Source organism: Xenopus laevis, chromosome 2L (assembly GCF_017654675.1).
Source record: "Xenopus laevis strain J_2021 chromosome 2L, Xenopus_laevis_v10.1, whole genome shotgun sequence".
Classification (NCBI taxonomy): Eukaryota; Metazoa; Chordata; class Amphibia; order Anura; family Pipidae; genus Xenopus; species Xenopus laevis.
Window position 1 is genome coordinate 65,058,617 of NC_054373.1, and position 16,708 is coordinate 65,075,324.

A 16,708-nucleotide genomic window follows, 5' to 3' on the forward strand; every position below is an offset into this window, starting at 1 on the left:
GTTTCGTGCCCCTTTACCAGGCATTTCCTCAGAGTATAATCTATTATTATAGAGAGAGTTTCAGTTCTATGGTTTTACATTATTAAACATTTTTAAATTTCCAAATAAATACAGAAACTATGGGGCATATTTATTAAAGGTCAAATAGTTTTTCCAGCTGGTCAAAGCTTTTCAAATTTATGAAAGCTTTCATGACAAAACTGAAAACTTCTCCTGATAGTCTGAAAATGTTAACAACTTTTCTCCAGAATCCAAAAAACTTGTAATGTGACTCATTTATTTTCAAGACATTTCCCTCAATTAACCCATTCACATCCTTTATTAGTAGGATGTCGCGGACTGTTCGCCCGCGAACTAATTTGCGCGAACATCGACCGTTCGCGTCCGCCGAATGTTCGCGAACGTCGCGCGACGTTCGCCAATTTGGGTTCGCCTTAGCTGGCGCTTATTTTTGCCCTCTCACCCCAGAGCAGCAGATATATGGCAGCCAATCAGGAAGCTCTCCCTCCTGGACCACCCCCACACCCCCTGGACCACTCCCCTTCCATATATAAACTGAAGCCCTGCAGCGTTTTTTCATTCTGCCTGTGTGTGCTTGGAAGAGCTAGTGTAGGGAGAGAGCTGTTAGTGATTTGAGGGACAGTTGATAGTAACTTTGCTGGCTAGTAATCTACTTGATACTGCTCTGTATTGTAGGGACAGAACTCTGCAGGGATTTGAGGGACATTTTAGGTTAGGTAGCTTTGCTGGCTAGTAATCTACCTTCTACTGCAGTGCTCTGTATGTAGCTGCTGTGGGCACTGCTTCTGATCTCTCATCTGCTGACTGCTGCCTGTAACCCAATAGTCCTTGTAAGGACTGCTTTTATTTTCTTTTTTGTTTTTTTACTTTGCTACTATAAGAGCCCAGTGCTATTAGTCTAGCTGTGTTGGGGAGTGGGACTGGTGTGCTGCTCCTCCTAGTAGTTCACCACTACCAGCACCAACCAGAGTCAAAATTGTTACAAAGTATCTTATTTGCACCTGTTAGCTGTTCTGAGCTCTCTGCCAAAAGCTAATTAAGTTAGAAACTGTTTTTTTCTGGCTGTTCAGTGCAGAGAAAAGAGGGACTTTCCAGTGCAAAAGAGGGACAGGGGGTTGAGTGGTCAAAAGAGGGACAGTTGGGAGGTATGCAAGTGCCACCTAGCTGTGTGAGCTTTTTCACATTCTGTCTAAATAACAATAATAATTCCGTGTCCGTAAACATCACCTGAGTGATGTTTTTACAGCAGCAATAATATATTCCGTATCCACTACTGTATACGTTGCCCTTGCAGGCATTGTTTGCCCAGTCTTTAACCAAGTGCCACCTAGCTGTGTGAGCTTTTTCACATTCCGTGTCCAGAAACATCACCTGAGTGACGTAGTGTGATTTCTGCCCTTTACAGCACAAAACGCAGCGCTGTGTCAACAATGTATTTTTCAGATACATTTTTGCCCTTGATCCCCCTCTGGCATGCCACTGTCCAGGTCGTTGCACCCTTTAAACAACTTTAAAATCATTTTTCTGGCCAGAAATGTCTTTTCTAGCTTTTAAAATTCGCCTTCCCATTGAAGTCTATGGGGTTCGCGACGTTCGCGAACATTTTTTCCGCCGTTCGCTACATCCCTATTTATTAGTACAAACGGATAAAAGTTGTCAGCATTGGCACAGTGTACCCGACACATCACTGACGCGTTTCGTGCCCCTTTACCAAGCATTTCCTCAGAGTATAATCTATTATTATAGAGAGAGTTTCAGTTCTATGGTTTTACATTATTAAACATTTTTAAATTTCCAAATAAATACAGAAACTATGGGGCACATTTATTAAAGGTCAAATAGTTTTTCCAGCTGGTCAAAGCTTTTCAAATTTATGAAAGCTTTCATGACAAAACTGAAAACTTTTCCTGATAGTCTGAAAATGTTAACAACTTTTCTCCAGAATTAAAAAAACTTGTAATGTGTCTCATTTATTTTCAAGACATTTCCCTCACTTAACCCATTCACACAAGTTGCTTCACATAAGTTGTCTTTCCAAAAGAAACTACATTAAATATAAATTTGTTTTACAACAAACAAGTTATTAAAGAAATGCAGCCAAGCTAAACTATCAAAGGCAAATATGAAATCTAGCCAAGATGCACATTCAATAAATCTTAACTGGATAAGAAGACTAGTCTTCAAAGGAATCTGGAATTTTTTTAAACCTTTCAGTTCTGTATTTTATATATCTAAATCATTTGGTTACAGTATGCCAGATTTCCTATTCATTATCAGAGAACCCAAGCAATCTCCAAGTTGTAAATATTAGGACTAGGCCTGAGTCAACAGGTACACAACTACGCCACTCCCTTGTTACGCTTGTTGACCAAGTTTGCACCTGAGCTGTCATCGTACTCTTTTATGTCTAATCCATTCAAAAAACCACAATTTCCCTTTAGCTGATCTTGGGTTGAAATACGGGTCATATTTATTAAAGGCGTTAGTGGGCGTGTATTACATAACAAAGTCTGCAAGACAAGATAAAAATCATTTCACTCTAGTTAAGACTACACTTTCATGTGGGATATCCCAATAACACTTGCACTTACACAGCACATTTTCAAGACTATATAATGACATTTATTTACATATCACACAATATTTGAAGGCAAGGCTTGCACTTTGAGAAATCTGAGATGTAATCAGGGTAGTTTAGAAAAAAAGCTGATTTTAATTTAAATAGTTTTAGGGAAAGCTTTTTAAGACAAGATATATTTCAAGGGAGCCTTTAAAGACAAACTGGAGAAAATGTAATGGCACGGATACTATAAAATTTGCTGGCAGAGTAATTTGGGATGGACACAGTCTCCAGTGACTGCAATTCCTCTTCGTTTGCTCATTTGCCAATGCACCCGCAGTTGTAATGTGGGTGGTGTTTCTGCAATGTTAAAAACTTGCCTCAGATAGCACTTTACCAGGGATTGTAAAAATCAGCCTCTGGTAACTTTAAAGGAGAAGGAAGGTGTAAATCACTTTGGGTGCCAAATTAACAGTTTACATAATACTCCATTGCTCCTATTTTCAAAAAACAGCTTGCTCATTGGTCCTCCGTGGAGGATTGCTCTGTGGTCTTCACTAAGAAGAACCCCAGGCTGGTGCAGTTTTATGCTAACAGAAGTACTGGCCAGGGTATCATGTAAGTGATTACAATCACTGGGGAGGGGGTGCTTAACATTTGGCAGCCCCAGTGATTTGCACTTTTCTTCTCATTTAAGAGATCTATTTTCATTTTTTTTAAACCTGAAATATGTAGAGAGTACATTGCACTGTCAATGAAGGAGACCCCACAATGGCTCAGGATGAGAGGGGCCCTGTAGGCATTGATAAAGATGGTGGTAATGGGATATGAGTCATATCTATGGATATCAAGGTCACGTCCCCAAGTGAGTACACCAGGTAGAGGCAGCCCCAGTGGCCATGGCTGTTGCTTTATAACTATGTAAAAGAAAAAAATTATAATGATAATAATTTTAAAGAGCTGTCTTTTAGCCAAAAGACATATGGTGCAACCTATCTCCCAATGCACCTTCTGTACCTCATTTATATATGCTCAAAGCTCCTGCAATGGCATCTGCACTGCCACTTCTCTGCCAGCTTAGACTCTAGCACAGATGATTTCCTGACACAGCTCTCTTGCCTCATCATCCTGTCCATCATCCTATATAACAGATATTCTAAAGCCACTTGAAGCCTCATCTCTCCAGGGAAGCCCCCTCAGCTACCCCCAACTGTTTTTGCTCTGCTGGTTTCTATATGATTCAGCCAAACTGCCCCTTATCTAACCTCTTCTGCCTTTATTCCCACCACACCCCACTGCACTTTTGAATACTTTGAATTAAACCTGCTAGGCAGCTGGACATTAATGCACCTAAAAAGCACTTTTCACCTTTCACAGAGAATATTCAGTATGGGCTTTAGCAAGGCTTTTTAGTTTGGATGCTTTCCCAGAAATTATGCCTTTATGGGCATACATAATAAAAGCTTTACATGATCCCAGTACTTTTATTTATTTTTTTATTTTAGCTGCTTGTACAATCATTTCCTCTAAATAATATTACCATAACAACTGAACAAAAGTTACTTTGCATTTAATTTTCATTATGAAATAGCATGTCTTTGATATTCTTAAATAAATACAATATTCTTAATAGATTATTGTAGTCTTGAAATCTGTTTCATTAGTAAGAGCTGGCATATTACTTGCCTCAGCTGAGAGTTTCTCAATATTCTGCAATAGCAAGAACACCCACAGTTGTCTTGAAGATTGTATTTTTTACTGCTATGTATAAATCAGGAGCTTCATTAATGGAGAACTAAGCTATCTGTTCCAGAACGAGTGCTGGAGCCATTTTATTTCCCAGAATTTCAAGGGGACACTAGCTTGGCTTGGATTATTATTATCCCACAAGTGCAAAGTATGTATCCATGCAGCCACTTTACACACTGCAGCCCCTCAGTAAATGCTCCAAGCCTTTTATCTTTTCAAGAGTGACTACAAGCAATGTAATATTCTTCTTTAGGCTTTCATTGCATTGTGAATTTTAATTATGCATTGCAAACCTTTAACACCTCCTCTGGATTTTCGATAAATATTTTGTTGCAAAATATATTTCATTACATCCACTGCAAACGTTTGCAGAAGCAATTTGGTCGCAAACTTTGCGAGGAAGTCAGTAAGGTCTTTATCGATCAAAAATGGCACAAACATGGCAGCTAACATTCGCAAGCGTCTTTGCAACCATTTTTTGCGTTAGTGAAACATATTACATTCCCCCCATTATATGTTATATATATATATAGTACTTATAGGGGCAAATTTACTAAAAGGCGAAGTGACTAACGCTGGTGAAAATTCGCCAGTGTGACATAATTTCGGTACTTCACATATTTACTAACGGGCGCAGGAGTAACTTCGCTAGCTGGCGCTCATTCGCACTCAATCGGCAGGCGAAGTTGAACTCTGGATAATGGACGTAACTGCGCGAATTCACTAAGATTCGTATTTTACTAAATATTACCTCTTGCGCCAGACTTGCCTTCGCCACCTTAGACCAGGCGAAGTGCAACAGACTTCCTCAAACTTTAGTTAAAAAAAATTCTAAGTCCCAAAAAACGCTGGTGTCTTTTCCTTTTTTCAGGGTGATAGGCTTCCCCTACATTTCCTAACAAATGGCATATATACTATACACTGGGCTCATGTGTAGGACATTATAACAACTCTGTTTTCTTTTTTAAAGCTTCCCTGGGCTTGTGTAATGTAATGTATTTGCTGCAACATATACGTCCATTCAACTTTAACTTACCTCCGTATGCAAATTAGCCAACGCTAGCACAACTTTGCTCTGTTTGCCGAATTAACGCTAGCGAAACTTCGCCAGCGTTCGGCACCCTGGACACAACTTCGCATTTTAGTGAATTAGCGGTGTCTGATCGAATTTTCACCTGGTGAAGTGTTGCGCTGCCTACAAAGCCGTTGGTGGCGAATTTTTGCTGCTTAGTAAATTTGCCCCATAGTCTCTCCTTACTACAATCCTGGAGGATTGTATGGATATGTTTGTACCTTTTGACTGAACTCTGGCAATACAGATAAAAGGCTGGCATTGAAATACTCTTTATTTGTAAGCGTTATAATCCATATATACAAGAATACAGCTCACGGTACACACAGAAGAATACATGCAGCCCCTTTGAATGGAAACTGACATATTGCTAGTCTCGGTAGACATAAACATTCATAGGTAGAGAAAACATGAAGTGGTTATTAGCGTTAGGGGTGCTGCTGTCTTTGGATTATTCCAGAAACTACTGCCTCCTGCTTTAGTGTATGTTTAAAGGAAAACTATACCCCCAAACAATGTAGGTCTCTATAAAAAGATATTGCATAAAACAGGTCATGTGTAAAACCCTGCTTCATATAAAAAAAACATTTTCATAATAATATACTTTTCTAGTAGTATGTGCCATTGGGTAATCATAAATAGAAAATTGCCATCTTAAAAAATAAGGGCAATACGATTCACTGTGCACACAAACAAACTAACAAATCATACATGTTAGGTCACATGAGCCAATTAACAGACATAGTTCTGTCTTTTGTGTCAACACTTCTTTCTGTTACAGTTAGAGCTGCATAATTTCTGGTCAGGTGATCTCTGAGGCAGCACACAGACCATCACAAAATGGTGGCTCAAGGCAAAAGATGTATAAGGGCAATATTTTCTTAAATATATAGACCAGTTTGGTAAGATTCTGATGTAAACTATCTGTATTTATTTTGGGGGTATTGTTTTCCTTTAAGGGAAAAGCAATTATAAATGTTACTTGCACACATGGTATACTTTCCCTTTTGTTAAACATTGTTGTTTTATTAAAGGGCATCTAAATCCCCCAGAACCATAACACATACTTTACTCTGAGTACATTTATAGTGTATAGTTAGCAAATTTATATCAATACATTTTTGGGTTTAGATCCTGGTTTAAGAATATAAAGTACACACTTATACATTTATTAAAGGGCATCTAAATCCCCCAGAAACATAACACATACTTTACTCTTTGTCTGAGCACTTTTCCACTTTACATTCATGGTTTATTATTAGTGGTTTCTGAGAAATTATCAGTTTTAGACATGTATTATACATGTCTTTCAGCTGAGCAGACTTTTTAAGGTCTGGAGTTTCAGTGACCCCAACTGTCTAGCCATTTTCTATGCATATTCGATATTTAATTAACCCTCCGGTTGCTGACCATTGATTGAGCCAATAGTTTATAGCAGTCTAAAACTGCAAATATCTCGGACACCGCTAAAAATAGAAAAAATTTATTAATTTTAAATGAGCTCAGAGAAGCACCCTGAGAAAATGTATATCAATACATTTTTGAGTTTAGATCCTGGTTTAAGAATATAAAGTACACACATCCATTTATATGTGTTTATAGCAGGAAAACCTCTAGAAGATGTAGCACTAGGGTTGCCACCTGGCCGGTATTTTATCCCAATGTTATTAATAGGGAAAAAAAATTAAATATATAGAAAGGCCGGTATTTTTTCCAGAAAAGGTGGCAACCCTATATAGCACATATACTGTATCTAGCTACCTTTCATTTATAAAAGATATTCAAACATTTACAATTAAATACATCAATGTCCTTATCTTATTTGGGTCATGTTACACAAAACTCCATTTTTAAATATCCTGTAACAACTCCCCCCGCCCTCCACTACTCCCTACGCCCCTGATTCCAGTGAAATAGCACTTGGCTCAGGAGCTTCTGTTCTGGGAAACTATATATTCTTTCTCTCCCTGAAGAACCTTTAGCTTTCTCAAAAATCTAACTAAATAGGTCACCTGTTGTGAGGAATTAATGAGGTGTGAGGGACAGTAATGGGAAAAGGCCAATCAAAACATTACTAAAGAGGACCAGAAGGGGAGGGTAAAAGACATGGACCAGAAAACAGTATCCACATAATTAGAATTATGGTTCCAAATGTGTGGAAACAGGCCAAGGTCCAAATTATCCACTTGTGACAGAAGAACATCAATATAGATGTCATGCCATGAAAGCAGAGCAAAGGGCGAGTCAAAGCTCAAGCAGTTTTCCTTTGATGAAATCTTGCTTGTATCCTTTCTTGATATGCTACAGTGGGTTCTTTCTACAAGAGCAGCATCTCAGAAAATAAATGTTCTCCATGACAGACACCGTGATGGGAATATTGGAGAGGCTTCCACTTCATGATAAGGATGAACGATGTGCTGCTGCTATCTCCGTTTTGCCAAGTGCAACGGACAGGGGAAACCAAGAATACTCAATTATTTAACATGTACTTGCACACTAGTAGAAAACACTAACTAATTACTTCATGAAGGTGAGTTGATGAATGGGTGTGATTAATTCCCTTTTAAATAATGCTATTTAACCTTTAACACAAAAAAACTACTTTTTCTCGATTACTATTTATTTTTTTACTGTTTTTCCAAAATATAAGTTTAAAGTTGAATGTTCCTTTGTCTGGTGTTTCATTCTGGCAGCTCAGTAATTCAGGCGCAGACTCTAAACTGTTATAATTTTGCAACATTAACTTGATACAATTCTCAGTAGCATCTCTGGAGTATTACCAACTATTGTATCAATTCTAACAGCTGCCTGAAATGAAACCCAGAGATTCTGCTCAGCAGAGACAAAGAAATGTATCAACTAAATGTATCAATTTAGAACAGTTTACAGGGTCAGCAATCCCCCTCCCAGAGCTGCTTTAGAAGGTGAAAAATGACACATATACTTCAACATTAGAATAACAATGACACGCAGAAAATAGAAAGTAATTGGAAAAAGTCATTATTTCTGGTGTTCTATCTGAAAACAACTAGTTTGAACAGGATATTATTTTGCCTTAAAATGATACAATCACCCTTCAAATTTACATTTTTAAAACATTTGTATGTCTTTTATGTCTTCGCTTGTAATTAGCACTAGATATACAATGTAATTTTTCTGTTACTAAATAGATACAATTATTTTATTTTGCCTTGCTTAGCTTCCTACACCCAGTTACTAAATAATTTTAAATCCTTTAGTATTGTTAAGAGTGGGGTTTCAAAATAAAAAAAAACAACAAAATTTGTATTGACAGTCAACATTCAATGTTCTAAAGTTAGCTGCATTCCCAGTGGCAGAACTGTTACTTTATGAATAAAATTAGCATTTTCTTTTACCAGGCAGTGCTTTCCATGGCAGACAATGAAGATGAATAGAGATCAGTCCAATAAAAAAACAAGTAATAAAAAAATTACTCTAATCTGCTTTCTGGTATTGCTCACATATAGGTGGCCATACACTGTAAGATTTGGTCGGTTGGCAAGGTCGCCAAATGAGCAAAACCAGGGGTGCTGTGCCAATGAGGTGAGTTACCTCAGGCAGGAGAGCCCCACTAGTTACAAGGGGCGGCAAAACTGCTGCTCTTGGTAACTTTAACTGGAAATGTGTCTCTTCTAGCACAGAGACCACTATTGGCTCTCTGCACTAGCATCCTGGACCCCCTTGACTCCTCTAGCCCAAAAAGGTGAGTGCATGGGGGAGGGGGGACAGCAGCAAGCTGCCTCAGGTGGGGGAGGGGCCAGGATCGCCCTTGAATGAAACTTTTTGGCCTTTCACTGAGCCGATGCGGTCCTTGAACTGAAAATTGAGCCTTTTCCCAGACCAGATCTGGATTTTTTTCGGCTAGGTATCAATTGGGAAAGGCCTATTGGAGGGCCCCATACACTGGAAGATAAGATGTCATATCGGCAGCTTAAATCTGCCTGTGTATGGGACCCTTTAGTCTAGCAGACTCATACTGTTTATGTATGATCACTATTGTTCATACAGTGGACAGTAAATTCAAATGCCAGCTAAAGACATTTGCAATTTTATTCAGTGGGGATACACTATTGTTCTTCCAGAAATCTGTAATAAGGTTTCAATGTACAGCAGCCAGTGCAACCACATCTAGTCCCTTTCCATTGCCAGAAGCCATGCAGCTGAGATGTACTAAAACTTTGGTCTAACTAAATGTATGTGCCTAGGGAAGAATTGGCACTTGGTCCTTTTTACTCTGTAACCTTTGTTTGTTAAATTATTGGAAGATCTCTGTTCATTTTAAATTAATGTAAGTCACTGCACAACTTACTGTATGAATAAAGAAACTATGATCTTAAACTATGATCTTAAACACTTCCTTGATAAAATAAGGTTTGCACTAAACTACTGGAGCTCCTCTTCCTATTTTTCCACTGGCTGTTATGCCAGGGTGTAGCACAGAGCACCAGCAAGGGAGTGAAGACATATTTTTATATTTATTAAACTGTACATATACCTATTTGAGGGGGTGTCTATACAGGGAGAAAAATGCTCATCAATTTTCAAAAGCCCTAACCCCTCCAACATATACAGTACTTGTAGCAAATCCGGCAGAGGAAAGGAATGATAGCCCACTCTGATCCGATCAGTACACGCACTATAGTCATTTCAGTTGGATCCACAGGGGGTGAGCAAGGGGAGCAGTTTCTATGGCAGTGCCATATATATATATATATATATATATATATATATATATATATATATATATATATATATATATATATATATATATATATATATATAGCCATCATGTCCCTTTGCAGAAAACAATATAGAGTATGAATAAGCTGTAAGCCATAACAAGTAGCAATATAAGAATATTTGTCTTATGGTTTTATGCCTTAAACTGGAGTAGGATCTGCCGCTGTGTAGTGGAATGCATGTTTCATACACTCTTCTTTTTTCCAATTGTAATCTCTAATGAGCAGCAACCTCGAACTCTGGAATCGGTTGGTATTTGTACATAATGTATGTATATTTGTGTATACACCCTTCTATTGTAGAGTAGTGATGGGCAATTTTATTCAGCAGGCATGGATTTGCGGCTATTTTGCGTTTCGCTGCCCACTAATGTTTTTGCGAAACTGCAGCAATATTTCGCCAGTGAAAAATTTGCTGAGACAAAAACAATTGTTGCGCATCAAAATTGTTGCGCACATCAAAATTGTTGAGCATCACAATTATTTGGACGCCCATTGACATATGGACAAAATTGTCACGTGTATAAAAATGGTCACTCGTTTAAAAATTGTCGCAAGTCAAAATACTTTGATGGCCATTGACTTCAATGCATTTCTCAAAGTTTTTGCAGTTTTGAAATTTTTTTCGCTATTTTACGAATTTTGGCGCCATTTTGCTAATTTTTCGATGAAGCAAAACGGGACAGATTCTCCCATCACTCTTGTAGAGTGCTGACCAAAAAATATCTTTATTGTAAGTAAACTCGATTCCTGTTTAGCCAACCTTAGCATATGCATATCCTTCTTGGAAAGGGAAGAGCCTGAACTGGTGAAATCTCCTGGCAACAACATCTCTGTGCTCTTGGTAAATTGGAGAATATTCACTTAAGAAATTTCACCTGATGAAAAAATTTAAATGTTTGCCAATAAAAAGAGGATGTTCATCAATGTCAGTATAATTCACCAGAATTTTTGTATTCTGCTTTTAGTCAATGTTGTTTTGAATTTTTGTGAAAATAATCCAAGTTTTAACTTTTGCCCTTTAATAAGTATGCCACAAAACATCAAGCTGCTTGTGATAATGTATTATATATTTGTTTGAATTGTCTTATAAATAAGACAAGCCTTTTTTGCAGTTTGTAATGTCATTGGAGTATCACATGTAATAGACGAGGCTTACAGTAAACTATGCAGAATTAAATATTAGCTTGTAAGTATGCACCAAAGGAAATATTTCTTTATGTAAATATTGTATACAGTTTTTAACCAAATGATGCTGGGTATCTGTTATAATATTTCACATAGAACAACATTTACCACTGACTACCTCAAGTTTATTTATAGGTTTACTATAAATGTACATGAACTATGTAGAGCAAAGGATATCTAGTTAAACTTTTGCCCATATCTTTCATCATAATAATGTGTACATTTTACAGTTTATTTTTTACCAACAAATGATGTAAAACTGTACATGTTTAGTTCTGCAACTTACATACAAAAGCCATTTGAAAAACTGAGCAAATAGTACTCCCAGGGAGAAGCTTATTATTACTATTATGTATTTATTAAGTGCTAACATATTCTGCAGTGTTGTAAAATAGATGGGTGTACACATTGAACATACAGATTTAAATACAAAGCAGCCAAACAGAAAGTACAGATTTATGGACTTTTCAAAATGATTTCCTTTTTCTCTGTAGTAATAAAATAGTACTTTGTACTTGATCCTAACTAAGATCTAATTAATCCTTACTGGAGGCAAAACAATCCTATTAGGTGTATTTTATGTTTAAATTATTTCGTAGTAGACAAGGCACAGAGATCCAAATAACAGAAAGATCCCCTATCCAGAAAAACCCAGGTCCTAAACAGTCTACATAGCAGGGCTTTAAATGTTAAGGGCTAACACTGTTCCCATCCATGAGGTGTCAAAGGCATTTCTTGCCCTCAGTATACATGCAGATCAAGATACAGCAAAGCCACTCAAGAGCCCACCAGCAGGGGTGTTGCTGCCATAAGTAAATTGAGGAACTGGCATCAGATAGCAGCAGCCAATAGGTTTCCAGGGGTGGCAAAAAGCTGCTCCTGGTAACTTCAGGAGTTGAAATTCAGATTTTTTAATCAAAATGTTGACACATGTCTGGGTATGGGAGAAAATATAGGCCTTCTGTGTCCTTATCCTTACCTAAGCTTGCTGCCCTAGGCACTGGCCCTAAAGTGCTAGTATTGCAAATATGGTACCGAAGACCAGGGAAAGGGGGAGGGGCATCAGTCCATTCATGTGTATTATGTTATATCAGTGGTCCCAAACCAGTGGCTCATGAGCAACAAGTTGCTCACCAGTTGTGTACCTGAAATGCCAGGGCCAATTTTAATTCTCAGTCCAGACCTGCATGTGTTGCTCCCCAACTCTTTTTACATTTCAATGTGGCTCACGGGTAAAAAAGGTTGGGGACCCCTGTGTTAGATGAATAAGCTAAGTGAGTCGTATAGGTTGTGCCCTCTGCAGTGCCGCCTCTTACCCAGCGGGGGCAGCATTACCCACCATTGAGAGCCCAAGGCCATAATTACAGGCAATACTGTTCACAGCACTACACAATGAAGACTGGCAGTGATATACTGGACGTGGACAACACCATTCAGTTTTACATTTCTAGTTTAAATATAGCAACAACCTCAGGTGTTGGAAGAAGCCTTTCCTGCCCACAAACCATAAATCGACAACACTTAAGAGAAACAATAAGTATCAATGATACAAGTGGAGTCACCAAGTGCAAACTTCTCCCCCTCCCTCACACCAGTCCCAGTAGCAGAATCTGCTCTCCCTGCACTACAGTCAATCTGTATGTGAGGAAGGCGCCAAACACAGGTGGCTCTGCTAGGAGAGTGGGCTGTGAGGGGTGGACTGGGAGACTGCTCGTCCTGCAACTGTCGCACAGGATAAACCGGGACCTCTATGACAGTGGCACCAAGTGTTGTTGTGTGAGGTTACCAGAAAAGTAGAATAGAGGGTGAAGGTAGCAGCACAGTAGTAAAAGTAGAGGCAGTACGTGACGTAGGTGGGCCTGTTATACAAACTGACATATACAGTATGAAAGCCCCGGATCAGTAATGCCCCAACCAGTAGCTTGTGAGCAACATGTTGCTCTCCAACCCCTTGGATGTTGCTCTCAGTGGCCTCAAAGCAGGTGCTTATTTTTCAATTCCAGGCTAGGAAGCAAGTTTTAATTGCATAAAAACTAAGTATAGTGCCAAGCAGAGCCTGCTGTAGGCTACCAGTCCACATAGGGACTACGAAATAGCCAATCATAGCCCTTATTTGGCAACCCAAGGGACTTATTCATGCTTGTGTTGCTCCCCAACTTTTTTTACATTTGAATGTGGCTCACGGGTAAAAAAAAGTTTGAGTATCCCTGTCCCAGATAGATCGTACACGAAGAAAGCAGTTAATGGTGTTTACATTGTTTGCAGCTCCCAAATACACAAAGTGGGATTTCCACGGCAGGCGCAAGAGCTTGGGCTTCGTATATGCCTAATTAGGAGATGTTTTAGCGAAACTATTGGCACGGAAAGAGTTAAAGATAGGAACACAGTTTTCACCCAGACGTGTCATGAAATGTAAGTAGTGATAAGTACTCGGTTTGTGCGACATGGGAAGCCCTCAGTTCACCTGGGATCGTTAACTTCTTGTAACCCATCTGCTCCTCCTTTGAATAAATCCTCCGGCATCTAAACCGATTTCAAATGACCGACTTTAATGAAAACGATTTGGTAACTGTGGCTTAGATATTTACATATTTATCTATTGATAATTTGTGAAATCTGCTGTCAGTAGAGCAGTTGCTCTGTTTTATCAAGTGATAAACATGTATTCTATTGACTTCTACAAAATGCAAAACAAGTATTAAAATGCCATTTTGGGCTATTACATATGGTCGGACTGCTTTGCACATGGTTTACCAGAACGGTCAATTTATTCATTGCCTGCAGTTGCTTGGAAATGCTTAGTTCTGTGGTAGAATGACCTACACTTTATCTGTATGAATAAATAACGTATTAAACGTGCATATAATATAATATATAATATAAGTTGGATAAAAAGAATACAGGCTTAAATATGAATTCCCAGAGCTCTTGGCTCATCCTAAACACTAATATTGTTTTCTGTTTGCTGGTGTTTTGTCTATGTGCCCATATTATACTTTTGGGGTAAATAATCAGACTTTATCTTGTTAGAGTCAAGATTGTCTATTTGGATAAAATGTCATTAACTTGGAATAGACAGCGTTTTATCCTCTCTATCCCATTAACACGTGTATCCTTTGAGCAGATTAATATTTCTAATCCTGACAATCAGACTGCTGTACACACAATGCACCCAGTGACTGACTTAGTACCTGCTCACAATGGCACTGCATATTTGTAGCCAGGCGATTGTTTCAACAGTCTGTTCCAGCTTGGGTCTAGATAACAACATTATTATCCATAAACTGATCAAACGTGGTGGCCGGCTGCACACACAACCCAGCACTCACCATGTCACATTTTGAACATTCTGTATGTTTTTACTGCGATCAAGGGGTTTCTACACATTTTTTTGGTTTATTACCAAGTGATTTAACTGGTGATTCTTTTGTAAGACACCACATTACAATTATATATTACCGGAGCCCTTTTTGTACTGTAACTGTTTTGATTACCTGAACTATTTTCATTTTTGGAAAGGTTGTACACTTTATAGTAATCCCCTGCCAATCACAACCTGTAAGAAAAACATCTACTGCAAGCAAGAATGTTTGGATACATTTTGCAATTGTTTTGCTTACATATAAAGGAGTAGCTTCACAACAAAGTATCCTTTTTAAAAAAACAATATTTAAATTGGTCTTTATACCACTATATACATCCATTTTCACAACATTTTTTTTATTTAAATCTGGAGTGGGATTGTTTCCTTTACTCAACACCTAAATTTCGGAACGATCTCTAGGAAAATAATGCCCAATTCAGTGAAGCTGGGCACTAACTAAGCTTAAAAGCTGTTTTAAGGCAATAATAAGAAAAAGTAAAGGCTGAGTCAGACTTGACATTATGCAGATAAAAACAGTTTTTAATAAAGGACCAAACTATCACTGTTAACAGTTACTGTTATTGCAAACTACAGTACTGATAACGCCTACATGCGCCAATAAAAATGTCCCATTTTTAAGTTATCTGGTCAGAATTCTAACATTTGTAATAAACATTAAAATTCCATTTTAGAAATTAGGAAATATCGACATTAGTGAATCTGTCCATAATCTCAATAACTCCTTACTATTAAAGGATCAAATTACAAGAATGGTAAACAATGGGTTTCAGAAAGGATTGAAATTGAAAGCTCACAAGGATAGGTAGAATCTATGCATTATATATATAACACTTATAACCTTAGCTTTAGCTACAAGTAATACCCCCGCTAGTGGTCCTTGGATATCAAGTTCTCTGATTTGCCCTAGGGGGATCCAGATCACTCTGTGCTAAATACAATAGGAAAAAATAAAGAGATCACACTGCACACTAATTTTTTTCACTTTAAATATGACAAGGTTAATTTTCTTTAAAAACTACAAAATAGCACACTAAGAATATAACTACTCACTGTTTCTAATAAAAATAAAAATGTACAAATGCTAGAAAGCTTCCAACCCAATTATTTTAGCTTAAATAGCAAGAAACGTCTCATTCTTAAAGGGGTGGTTCACCTTCAGGTAAACTTTTAGTATATTATAGAAAGGCCAATTCTAAGCAACTTTTCAAATGGAGTCAGTGACCCCCTTTTGAAAGCTAGAAAGAGTCAGAAGAATATGGCAAAAAATTCATAAACTATAAAAAATAAAAAATGAAAACCAATTATTTGCCATCTTCTCCTGACTCTTTCTAGCTTTCAAAAGGTGGTCACTGACCCCGTCTAAAAACAAATGCTCTGTAAAGCTACATATTTATTGTTATTGCTGATTTGTATTACTCATCTTTCTGTTCAGGCTTTACTCTATTAATCTTCCATATTCTCATTCAAATCAATGCATGGTTGCTATGGTAATTTGAACCCTAGCAACCAGATTGCTGACATTGCAAACTGGAGAGCTGCAGTGCTGAATAAAAAGCTAAATAACTCAAAAACCACAAATAATAAAAAAATGAAAACCAATTGCAAATTGTCTCAGAATATCACTCTCTACATCATACAAAAGTTAACTCAAAGGTGCACAGCCCCTTTAATCTCTCTATTTTTTTGTACAGTTGCCTGTTTTTGAGCTATTTTGGTGTTTATTTATTGCTACATCATGTACATGTGAACGAATGTGTATATTCACAGTGAGTTACATCTGTATAACTGTGCATGTATGCATTTGTATATGTGTAATTCTAATATATTAATGTATGTCTGTGTACATCATGTGAATGTATGTATGAGCACGTGTGCATGAGTGTATTGTTGCATAAGTGATCTGTATAAATGTGAATGCATTTGAATGTAAAATTGAGTGTATATAATGTGTTTATGTGTGTGTGTGACTGTGT